The sequence below is a fragment of the Sitophilus oryzae genome, unplaced genomic scaffold (assembly GCF_002938485.1).
Source record: "Sitophilus oryzae breed Bouriz unplaced genomic scaffold, Soryzae_2.0 scaffold_690_pilon_pilon, whole genome shotgun sequence".
NCBI lineage: Eukaryota > Metazoa > Arthropoda > Insecta > Coleoptera > Curculionidae > Sitophilus > Sitophilus oryzae.
The window spans coordinates 1,604,602-1,615,743 of record NW_022147296.1 but is presented as its reverse complement, the minus strand read 5'-3'; positions in this window follow the sequence as shown (position 1 = coordinate 1,615,743).

Below are 11,142 nucleotides of genomic sequence, written 5' to 3'. Positions count from 1 at the left end.
ATCTACTGAGGTGTTCGTTGAGGAGACAGTGTCCTGTTAAAAACCCCGTGACAATCCGAAGATTGTTCTTACTCAGACCCAGGAAGATCTGTGATTTTTCTTCATCATAAGCCCTCAGAAACTTCTTCGAGTGTCTTAGACCATTGGAAAATTTCCATTCCAGGTTGCGGATGGAATCTTCCAAGTTCTTGAGTTCCGCCTTGAGTTGGTTACCACTTGGAAAGCAGAACGGTTCTGGTTCAGTTAGTGGAGTGTTCGCTGCTTTCCTAGCTAGATTATTTGCTTTTTCATTGCCTTCTATCCCTTGGTGAGCAGGCACCCAGTGTAGGAGGACTTTGTTTTCTTTGCCTAATTTATTCAGCTTCTCTATGCATTCTTTGACCAATTTCGAATTGATTGATACTGAGTTGATCGCCTTTAACGCTGCTTGACTATCAGATAAGATGGCTATTTCTTGTTTCCGATAGTTCCTATCTAAGATAAGTTGTACGCATCTCTCGATAGCGTAGATTTGTAGGATACAAATCTACGCTATCGAGAGATATATGAGACCTATAGATAGCCTGTAGGATACTAGGGTAAGTGCCCATTGGTTCGGAGTAATTAGCTCTCGGCCCAAACACTCCGATCCCTGTTCCCGTATTGGTTTTGGAAGCATCAGTATACCGAGTTATGGTATGGTCTTTTAACTGCTGGGCAAGCGTTTCGCTCTTCCAATCCTTCATATTGCTCAATACTACATTGACATGTTTGTCAAAGTTGTACGTTCTTGGCATATCGTCCACTGGGAGTTGCAGGAGTGGTATTTCCTTTTTGAGGGTGTTCCAAGCCGCTGATCTGACAATTCTCCCAGTACTAATTCCGTTAGTGACCATTCTAATCATTGTCGCATTGGCATATCTACCAATGACAATGTGCAGTGGTGTTAGATCTAGAATGACCTCCATTGCTGCTGTTGGACAGGTTCTCATGGCTCCTGTGATGCAAACACATGCTAGTCTCTGGACTTTGCATAGGTTTAGCCTTGCCGTCCGTTGCTCTAGTTTTGTGTACCAGGCAACTGCTCCATAAAAAATATTAGAAACTTTTCTTAGTGAAATAAATGGATTGGTATGGACATCATCTGCCTTTTCGTCTGTCGAAATTTTATCCGAGTAAAAAACGGAGTATAACAGTTTTTTCTTCTTGGTATTTTTTGGTTCGCCGTGTTAGGTCTGCGGTCCTTAGAGAGATTGAACGCAGTACGACTTTCTCAAGCCCGGTTCACATGAGAGGTTACATAAGCCGCATCGGTGTCGACGGGAGTCCGATTCGCGACAAAGGCGCCGAATTCCCTCTGCGTATCGGGTATCGCACCCATCAAGATAAAAAACAACGCGCCTATTGACAAGCCGCTCACGAGAGCTCAGAACAATGGGCGCCTCCAATAAAAAAACAATTTATTATCGACTGCCATCCCCGTCGACGGCGGCATCAATTCCTATATTATTACTATCATTATTATTATCTTGACCACTCGATGGCTCATCGTTTTTACTCTGTGAGAAAATATCAGTGTTGTGTATGTCTGACATAGAATGTTTAGTTTCATTCATTTTATAAATATTCGGTCGAAAAGCAAAAATCTCGTTTCGAATGCTCGGCTCGCTGTGTTTCAGTATTTTATAAATCTTTAAAGTCGGATGAAAAAATTGGGAGTGCTACGTTTATTCAAACTTTTTAGCTACTCATTATATTTCTTACACCGCCAGTTAACAGAAACATGCTTAACTACAATTAAAACCACTGTAACTACTAGAAATACGGACATTTGCCACACATGTACTGTTTTCAGAGTTGCAAGCTCACAGAAAACTTAAGTCTTTTTTTGATTTAAATTTTAATGCCACTCAATGACAGTCATTTGATTTTAAATCATTTTTCGAAAGCTGACATAAGATTTAAGTCTTTTTCAAAATTATTTGTGATTTAAATCTTTATTCCGAATAGCAAAAAGATTTAAGTCTTTTTAGAAAAAACTTAAGTTATTAAAATGATTAATGAAGTATTTTTATAAAAGGCTTAAGACATATTTTTATATTTTTTTATGATATATTTTTAACAGCAGCATTTCTTTTTGAACTGTTAGGCGCCAGCCAAACACCAGAACAAAAAAAAAATTGGTCAAGTGCGAGTCGGACTCGCGCAAGCAGGGTTCCGTACCATTCATTATCTATACAACATTATACACTATATTAATATAAACTTTTTTTCCGATTTAGCTGAAATTTTGAATGCGCGTATAAGTAATTTAAAAAAAAATGAAGAAACGCATTACTAAAAATTGTATTAATCAACAATAAATAAGTAAAAAGTAAAAATAAATATGTAAAAATTAAAAAAAAGCGATTAAAAAAATTCGCCTTGGCTAGGATTCGAACCTGCCTTACTACGGCTCCAACGGCATAGCAGCGTAAAGTCCTAACGCTTTAACCACGCGGCCACCGAGGACTTGAAAGATTCTATGTAAAATTCTTACTTAAAAGATAATGTTTAGTGAAAATACTTTTTTATTTATAAACATTTATTTAATTCTGTTTTTAATATTTTTTCTTATAGCGGCAACATTTCTGTAAAAATTTCAACGGTCTAGCTATAACGGTTCATAAGATAGACCTTTGTGGCAGACGGACGGACGGACGGACAGCCAAGTCTTAGTAATAAGGTTCAACGTTTTTACCTTTTGGGTACGGAACCCTAAAAACGGTACTTAAATTGAATTCTGGTTGTCTTGACTTGAGGGTAATTATATTGATTTAAGTTATTTTACTGACTTAAGTCAAAAATATAGTCTTAAGCAAAAAAACTGTGTGTGTGTGCACTATGTGCGCATATTTGAAGTGTAACTTTTTACTACCATGTTAATGTTGTGAAGCTATAAAATGTTGTTTCGGGAGAGTTGAATATCCTTGAAAGCTGAGTTATTGCACCTAACAATCACGTAATTACGCGCTCCTTTACGTGTTAAAATTTTTTAGACAATTTTATTAACATTGAAAGAAATTGTCACAGCAGAAAGCGACGCCCAGTTGGTTAGGTTAGAGGTGGGGTTCTTTTTCACTTAATTTTTACTACCCGAAACAGCGTTACATTACACAAACCTCGTACCTGAGTGTTTAATAGTTTCAATAACTGTACTATTAAAAACTAAAATATAGTCTGTCCAACGACAAGATCCTTGACAGTGATAGATGCGTCTGTCATTTTATTTTCAAAGTAGTTTATTTTATTTTACAAAGAAATAAGTTGGTACAATTGGAACGCATAGCAGAAAATTAATATATTTAAAATTTGAGTGACAAGTGATTACTTCAAAATATTGTGAAAAAAACTGTATAAACTTGAAAAAATCTAATCGAGTTATTTTATTAAAAACAATTAGAAACAGTATGTGTTAATTAATACAAAACAAGCAAGGGTTTATTAAAAAAAATACCACATATCAAAAAAAAAGATATAAAAAGATTTCTTGCTTTCAAGCCGTGTTTCAAACTCAAGCAACTTCCTAAATTTATTGTTATATTTATTCAATATGATTATTATTTATCTATCAAGTGCTGCTATTTTACTGATACTCCAGTTTTTGGTATCATATACAAGATAGTATACAAACTTTATTTGTGGCTAATACAACTCTCTGGCCATAATCTCTGGTAAACTATGGTCTGGGTCAACACTTAATTTTCCCTTTGAGTTTTCCTCCACTAAATTTTAAAAAACACGAAACACACGTAATAACACAGTCCAAAATGCAAAATGCAAAACATTTATCATTTCTATTTGATATAATTTGACACAAAATTATAACCTATAATTTGGCAAGAGCTTGACAACTCTCAAAAATTTTAAGTCGAGTTCATACGCATCGGCGTCCGTTTGACGTTCATCGTTCCGTCAAACCAATAATATTGAAATATGATCTGTCATTATTAAAATAAACCAATAAAACTGGTTAAAAACAACAAGAGACGACGCATGACGGATTTATAAATAAACCCATCCATAGTTAACTTAAAAAATATTAGAAACTTTTTTAGTTAAATAAATGGATTGGTATGGACGTCATTTGCTTTTTTCCTGTCATCGTCTGTCGAAATCTTACCTGAGAAAAAAACATAGTATACTTAACTATCATAAGAAAGCAAGGATTTTAATATTATTTCAATTGCAACTGCGTGAAATACAGTGTCGAAAACTTCCGATTTCTGCTGTATCGAGCGCTGCGGTAGGAATTTTTAAAATCAACTGAAATGCACAAAACCAATACAAAAAACGCATTTTTTGTCCATTAAGGTGCGTTCACATTACTCGTGAGCAGACCGAATTTACACGAACAACGTAGCAACCATAGAAAATTAAGTAAAAAAAATCGATGACGATATTTCTCGCTCGTTACTCTTTTAAAAAATGCCCACGTACGAAAATAACTACGTACCTACATTAATAAATAACTTACAACACCTTTTCGCTGATTTATAAACGCAGAGAAAAATAATTTGCATATAAATAACAACACCTCACCAAAGACGTATTGTTCCAATCGCTTTCGTCAATTAGGTATTATTAATAGTAAAACTTATTCTGAAAATCTATTTTGTGTAATGCTGTTATTTATAGTTTATTTTCTTGTTTATAGCGTCTTGGAGACAATGTAAACTCCTCGAACCTGTTTTGCATATAGAAAAAAGGGCGTTTACCCAGTCACACCCTTTAGACTCGGCTTCGTTATATTCATATGACTTTTTTTCCTTCTTATACCTTCTAAAACAATATAACATATATTAGAATTAATGCCATTGTATTCGGAGTGTTTGTCTCTATCTTTAAATTACCTACCCAGCGGAAGTACAGAGCTAAATCTCGATATAAGCAAAACTTTAGAATGGATTTTTTTCGATTAATTATGAATCTGAATATAATATTTTCTTGCATTTTAATTTTCCATTTTATATTTTTCCATACGAGGTGAATGTAGAATGTTTAGGAGGGGAGTTAATCACCGCGACATTACAGATCTATTGTGTGTTCCCCTTTCTTGAGTTATAATGAGTTATAACTCATTATACATTCTCACGGCTTTAACAAACAGTATCTGAGACGGCTCCATAGACGCCAGCTCTCCATCCTCGACATCAGCCGTACCAAAGTTCATGACACGAACGGTCGTCATCGTGGCGCACTCAATGATAAGGTGTTCTGGTGTTTCCCCATTTTCCCCACAGAATCTGCATTCGCCGTTGTTCCTCATGTTACAAAGAATACAAGGTATGATATTGCGCAGGTTGGTCGCTACGTCACAGGTGATAACAGGCAATATTGGTCAGCACGCTCAGCGCGCCAGTTCAAATCGTCAAGATATTGTTATAAACCTGTTTTTTTTGTTTATATACCGTCATTGAATTATCGCTAAGCAAGTTACTGTGGAGCAGTGCATAAGGAGTCGGGCTAGGAAGCGCGAGACCGGAGTTCGAATCTCGGCCGGAACGTCTCTTTTTATTTATTTTTTTAAATACTGTTGTATTCTATAGTTTATTTTTGTAGTATAAAAAAAAGAACTATTTATTCTGTTATTTTTTAATCTCCGTTATTAATATAAATTGATTGTTAGTACAATACCTCATTTAATATAAAATAATATTCTACTTTTGAAATGTATCGGGCCCTAATTGTACCTAAAAGTAATATATTTTAGTGATATACCATATTGTAAACTATTTAATATTTCAGTCACTTAAAAAGTTAATTTGCATTGAATAATTGCCTACCATTAAAGGAAATTTGAGCTATATAACCCTTGATGGGCATATTCTGGGTATGCAAATACTACCTTTAAATTTTGGGTGTCGTTCAACCGATTTATTCTCAAAACCAGAAACATTTACATATAAAAAGAAGCACAGGTCACTAATTATAATAAACCTCACCCTTGGAATTACTTCTATCACAATTACAATACGTTCATCTGCATTGGCATTTTCTACTTTTCGATGGGAAACAATAAACTTCCCAACATTTTTTAAATGATGTAACAATTCCTCTTGTAGTTACTTTTCCATAGATATCCTCATCTCTGTCCTCATGTGAATTCAGAGGCAATAAAAATGAAAATTATTTACCATAAACATCGCAAACTAAAAACCTAATAAACAATTTTATACCGAATATAGAAATAAATTTAGTATTTTTTACCTATTATCGTCCAAATCCATGTTAATAGATAATTATTATTTTTAAATATATTTTTGGAACTGCTGGTTTTAGTAATTATTAAATTAAACGAACTAAAAAGTCTTAAAAATAAACAATTCTTAACCATAACCCCAAAAATGCAGATCTCCTGTCAACTTTCTTTATTTTTTATTTATTCATTATTTTCCTAGTGACGTCACAGGTGGTATTCGCGAACTGAACGAAATTGGAGCCGCTATCGATCATACCTTGTATTCTTTGTACCATGGTTGTTCCTCAGCTTCGGCCTACTGAGATGTTCGTTGAGAAGATCCCGTGACAATCCGAAGACTGTTTTTACTTAAATCATGGAAAATCTTTGATTTTTCTCGGTCGTAAATTCTGAGGAACTTTCTCGAGTGTCTTAGACAGAGAACATACGAATATCTTCAAACTTATTTACTTGAATTTAGAATGCACATTCTCATTTTAAGCAAAAATAAATACAATTAAAAATGTTCGTAAATATAAACGCAGTTTCCCATTTTCTCAATAAATATATTTTTTTCTACAAACGTCAAAAAATGACAAGGTTCGCGAATTGATCGCAATGTGCGAAGTGACACTTTTTTTCATTTTCCTACTTTACCATGACACGGTGCGCGAAGTAATGCGCGAAATGCCTATTTCGCACACTGCATGTAAATTTTATGGGATTTTGTAAGGTAGGAATTTCGATTTTTGGAAAATGAAGAACTAAATTATAACTAATTATTTATTTCGAAATATTCAAAAATAAACAATACACGAACCAATATTTAATCCCAAACTAGATAGTTCTGATTTTGCTTGAGATATGGGGGTTTTGGGACTTGAGACACTATCCAATTTTGATGTAGAGGTACTTGATCCCGGTATTTGACACTCTAAAATTTTATTTGATATTTGAATTTTATTGTTGATAGAATCCTCGACGTATCCCTCGGCCACTGTCGAAGATTTCCATCCTCCGTGGCGCTTCAAACTAACGAGCACAAACGTATAATTTTGAAAGGAGTAATTATTATTATTATTGTTTCCAATTTATTTCCATAGTTACAGTGACATGTTAATTCGAAATTAAGCCAAGCTCGCGAAGCAATAATATAATAATATTAATAATTTTTAGGGATATCCCGATTTTAATGTTTGTAGAAAAAATGTTGTTTGCAACTCGTGCGCGAACTATTTTGGTTAGGTTAGGTTTAATTTAAAATATCAGAGATGTCCTCATAAAAATTAAAATTCAAAATTATCAGGTGCACATATTAGTCGACGTCGTGGTAACCATGCTTGTTGATTGTTTCCATTTTGACTTTGACAACTCAATTATTGATGTTCAATTTTGTGTTAAACGTTCAGTTTTAGCAAAAAGCAAAAAGTAATATTAATATGGGTGATTCTGATTCTGAAAGTGCCCCTTCGGATATTGAAGGCATTGCGCAAAACGTTGTCGATTCCCTACTTCCCGAAAAATCCAGAAAAACGTACGAAACGAGCTATGTAAAACAATTGGTATAAAAGGGAAAGGAATCCAGAATAGTAGTAACGAAATGGTTCTCCTGGCATATTTGAACATCTTTTAAAACATAGGAAGGCTTTATCACTTTGGGTATATTATTCCATACTACGTTCAGTTATACCAGTGAAGAAAAATACAGACATTAGTAAGTACGTCCATTTAATTGCATTCCTAAAAAGAAAATCGGAAGGATTTCGGTCAAAATAATCGAGAACTTTAAGAAAAGAAGACATAACTTGTTTTTGTTGGAAATGATGATAAAACTGTTCCTAATAAAAGTTTCGGTATTAATTGGAGGACTTGCAGAATTATACCAAAGCGTATCGAGTTGTCAAATCTGCAGCTGCAAAATATTAAAGATGAAGGACAATGCATTCGTGTCATTATTCCATTTACGAGAACAAAGATATCACGAGAATTTTTTATAACGAAAGGGAATGTGGAAGGAATAAATATGGTGGAAATGGTTCAAAGATATATAGCTATGCGGCCAAGCACAGAGCATACTCGATTTTTGTGGGGTACAGAAAATGTGGAAAATGTATTAAACAACCGTTGGCATTATTGGCACTTTAAGGAAAATGCCGTATAAAATAGCATTGTTCCAAATCCACAACAATACACTGGACATTTGTTTCCGTAGATCGTCTGCGTCGTTGCTTGTAGATTCAGGAGTGAATTTATTAACTGTTAAAAGACATGGTGGTTGGCACTAACACAGTGGCAGGGAGCTATATAGAAAATTCGTCATGTAATATTTTGGGTAACATTTCTGGCAATGATGGGTCTTCAGGAAATAAATTTACTTTCACTCAGGAAATAAATTTACTCAGGAAATAAATTTACTTTCTAAAAATTCAACTCACCTGTCATCGTCTGGAATTAATTTAACCAATTGTACTGACATTATAATTAATGTTTACAATAAATAAACGTATTTAAGTACCTTTTTTGCTTGTTTCTTATTTTAAAATGTGCGTTTTATTATGAACTCATAATAGCACTAGTCAAAGGCACTAGTGCTATTATGAAAGCCATAATGACATCCAAATGACAATGCTAAATGTGTCATAATGACATTGTCGTAGATAAAAAAAAATTAAATTGTAAAATGGTTTTAATAAATCGAACGGTGCGGAATATATTCTCCTTATATGATCGGCGCAACAGTACCGTTTTCATCCTATTTTAGAGACCCGGTATCTACAGGGAATAGCTCCGAGTACTACTACTGTTCCTTTTACTACACGGCCGGTCTTGATCTACAACTCGGCGTCGTTAGTAAAAAATGACGCGACATTTTTCAGCGACAGCAGTAATGTGGAAGCCGTATATAAATTGGCGTAATGGTACCGCCGAGCGTAATTAAATGTAAATTTTTGCTAATCACATTCGCGGCACTTCTCAAGTAGGAAATAGTTTTTAACGAACTGGTTTTATTGTATGACGACGGTAGATCTCTTCTAGTCGATATCGACAATCCTCCAATATCTCAGATGAGGTTTTCTAGACAAAATCTATAGGGATAAATTACCTACAATGTATTTTTTTTCAAACGTCACAAAAGTACTAATTTTTGCGACGCGATGGACAATATAAAATAGTTATTTTTGTATCTAGTGCGCGAAGTGCTACTTTGGTGATCGATACTTGAATTTTTTAACGAGGCGTGGTAGCCATAATTATCATATTGCTTCGAAAAAAAAAGCGTGAGCTTGGAATGTAGGTTTTTTGTATTACTGAATATCGTCATCGATTTCCTTTTAGGTCGTTTTTATACTTGGTATTTCTGGTGCTTGCCGCCGTGAGGAACTTACTAAAATGACGGTCGATAACATAGAATTTAGAATTAGAATGAATTAGAATGAGTGGGAGGGGGGTTAATCACTTCGACCTTACAGATCCATTGTGTCCCCCTTTCTTGAATCATAACTCATCATACAGTCCCAGGGCTTTGACAAAAGCCAGTATCTGGGACAGTTTTATAGAGGTAGTTCTCATCTCCAATATCAGTCATGCAAAATTCGCCGCTTTGAATGGTTTTGTCGTCTCGGCACTCAGTGATGAGGAATTGTACTGGTGTTTCACCATCTTCAAATCTGCATTCGCCGTTCTTCTTAGTTTCAAATCTACTGAGGTGTTCATTGAGGAGACCGTGTCCTGTTAAAACGTGACAATCAGCTGTTCTTACTCAGACAGGAAGATCCATGATTTTCTTGATGCAAACCCTCAGAAACTTCTTCAGTGTCCTAGAACTTGCATTGCAAGATTTCCATTCCAGGTTTGGATGGAATCTTTGATTCTTGAAGGTTCCGCCTTGAGTTGGTTACCACTTGGAAAGCAGAACGGTTCTGGTCAGTTAGTGAATTTCGCTCCTTTCCTAGCTAGATTATTTGCTTTTCGTGCCTTCATCCTTGACAGGCTGCCAATTATGAGTCTATAACATAGAAGATAAATATTCATTTTGATTGTTAAAGTACCTACAACAACAAACATAGACCGAGTCTTTATAATAAATTTGAATTAACGAAATTTACCGAAAATACGCTCTTCTTCAGAGGGATGCTACCAGTCGTTGTTTTTAAAATATCAAAATAAGGTGTGTTAGCCAAGTGGTCGGCATAAATTCTATTGATAAAATGCCTAGCATGATAGCAAAACACTTGAAGTTGCCATATTATGAGGTCTACATTGGGCATTGTTTCCGGAGAACTTGAGCCACACTCCTTGCTAATGCAGGGGGTGATATATGTAGTTTGAAGCGCCACGGAGGATATATTTTATGCTACACAGAAGTTTGTCCTAGCCTACTTTGTTCCAGAAATACAGGGCGAATTTGTGATGTGCAGTAGTAAATAGATGTTGAAACATATACAAATTAACAGTTGCTATTATGGGATTTTTAACGTCAGACAGGCAATAAATGAAGCCGGTTGACAGACAGAAGACAGCATCAAAAGGGCCGGCGTGGAGCCGGTGCGACCGATACAGTGTTGCCGGTTTTTACGGGTGTGGGCAAGGTAAAGCATAAGCATGGTGGGAGAACGCATTGAGAGGGGCGGTGCTTTATGTTAAGGTTCGTATTCGCTATCCGAAAGAACAAAGGAATGAAATTCGGTATATTTGGACAGCAAACCGAATGCATGCGGTTCGCCATTCGGTTCGCTCCATCATCCGTTTTCAGTCGGTATATCAGAGACGTTCGCAAACGAATGAAAATTATAGAACCGCGCGAACAAGACTGGACGTTCGCTCGTTGGATAGTAGCATTCGTTCGTTCGGATAGTGAATACGCACCTTTATGTAGATGAAAGGGTGGGGAAAGGAAATAGATCACCTGAGACACCGAACATTAATATAGCAAGAAGGGTCAC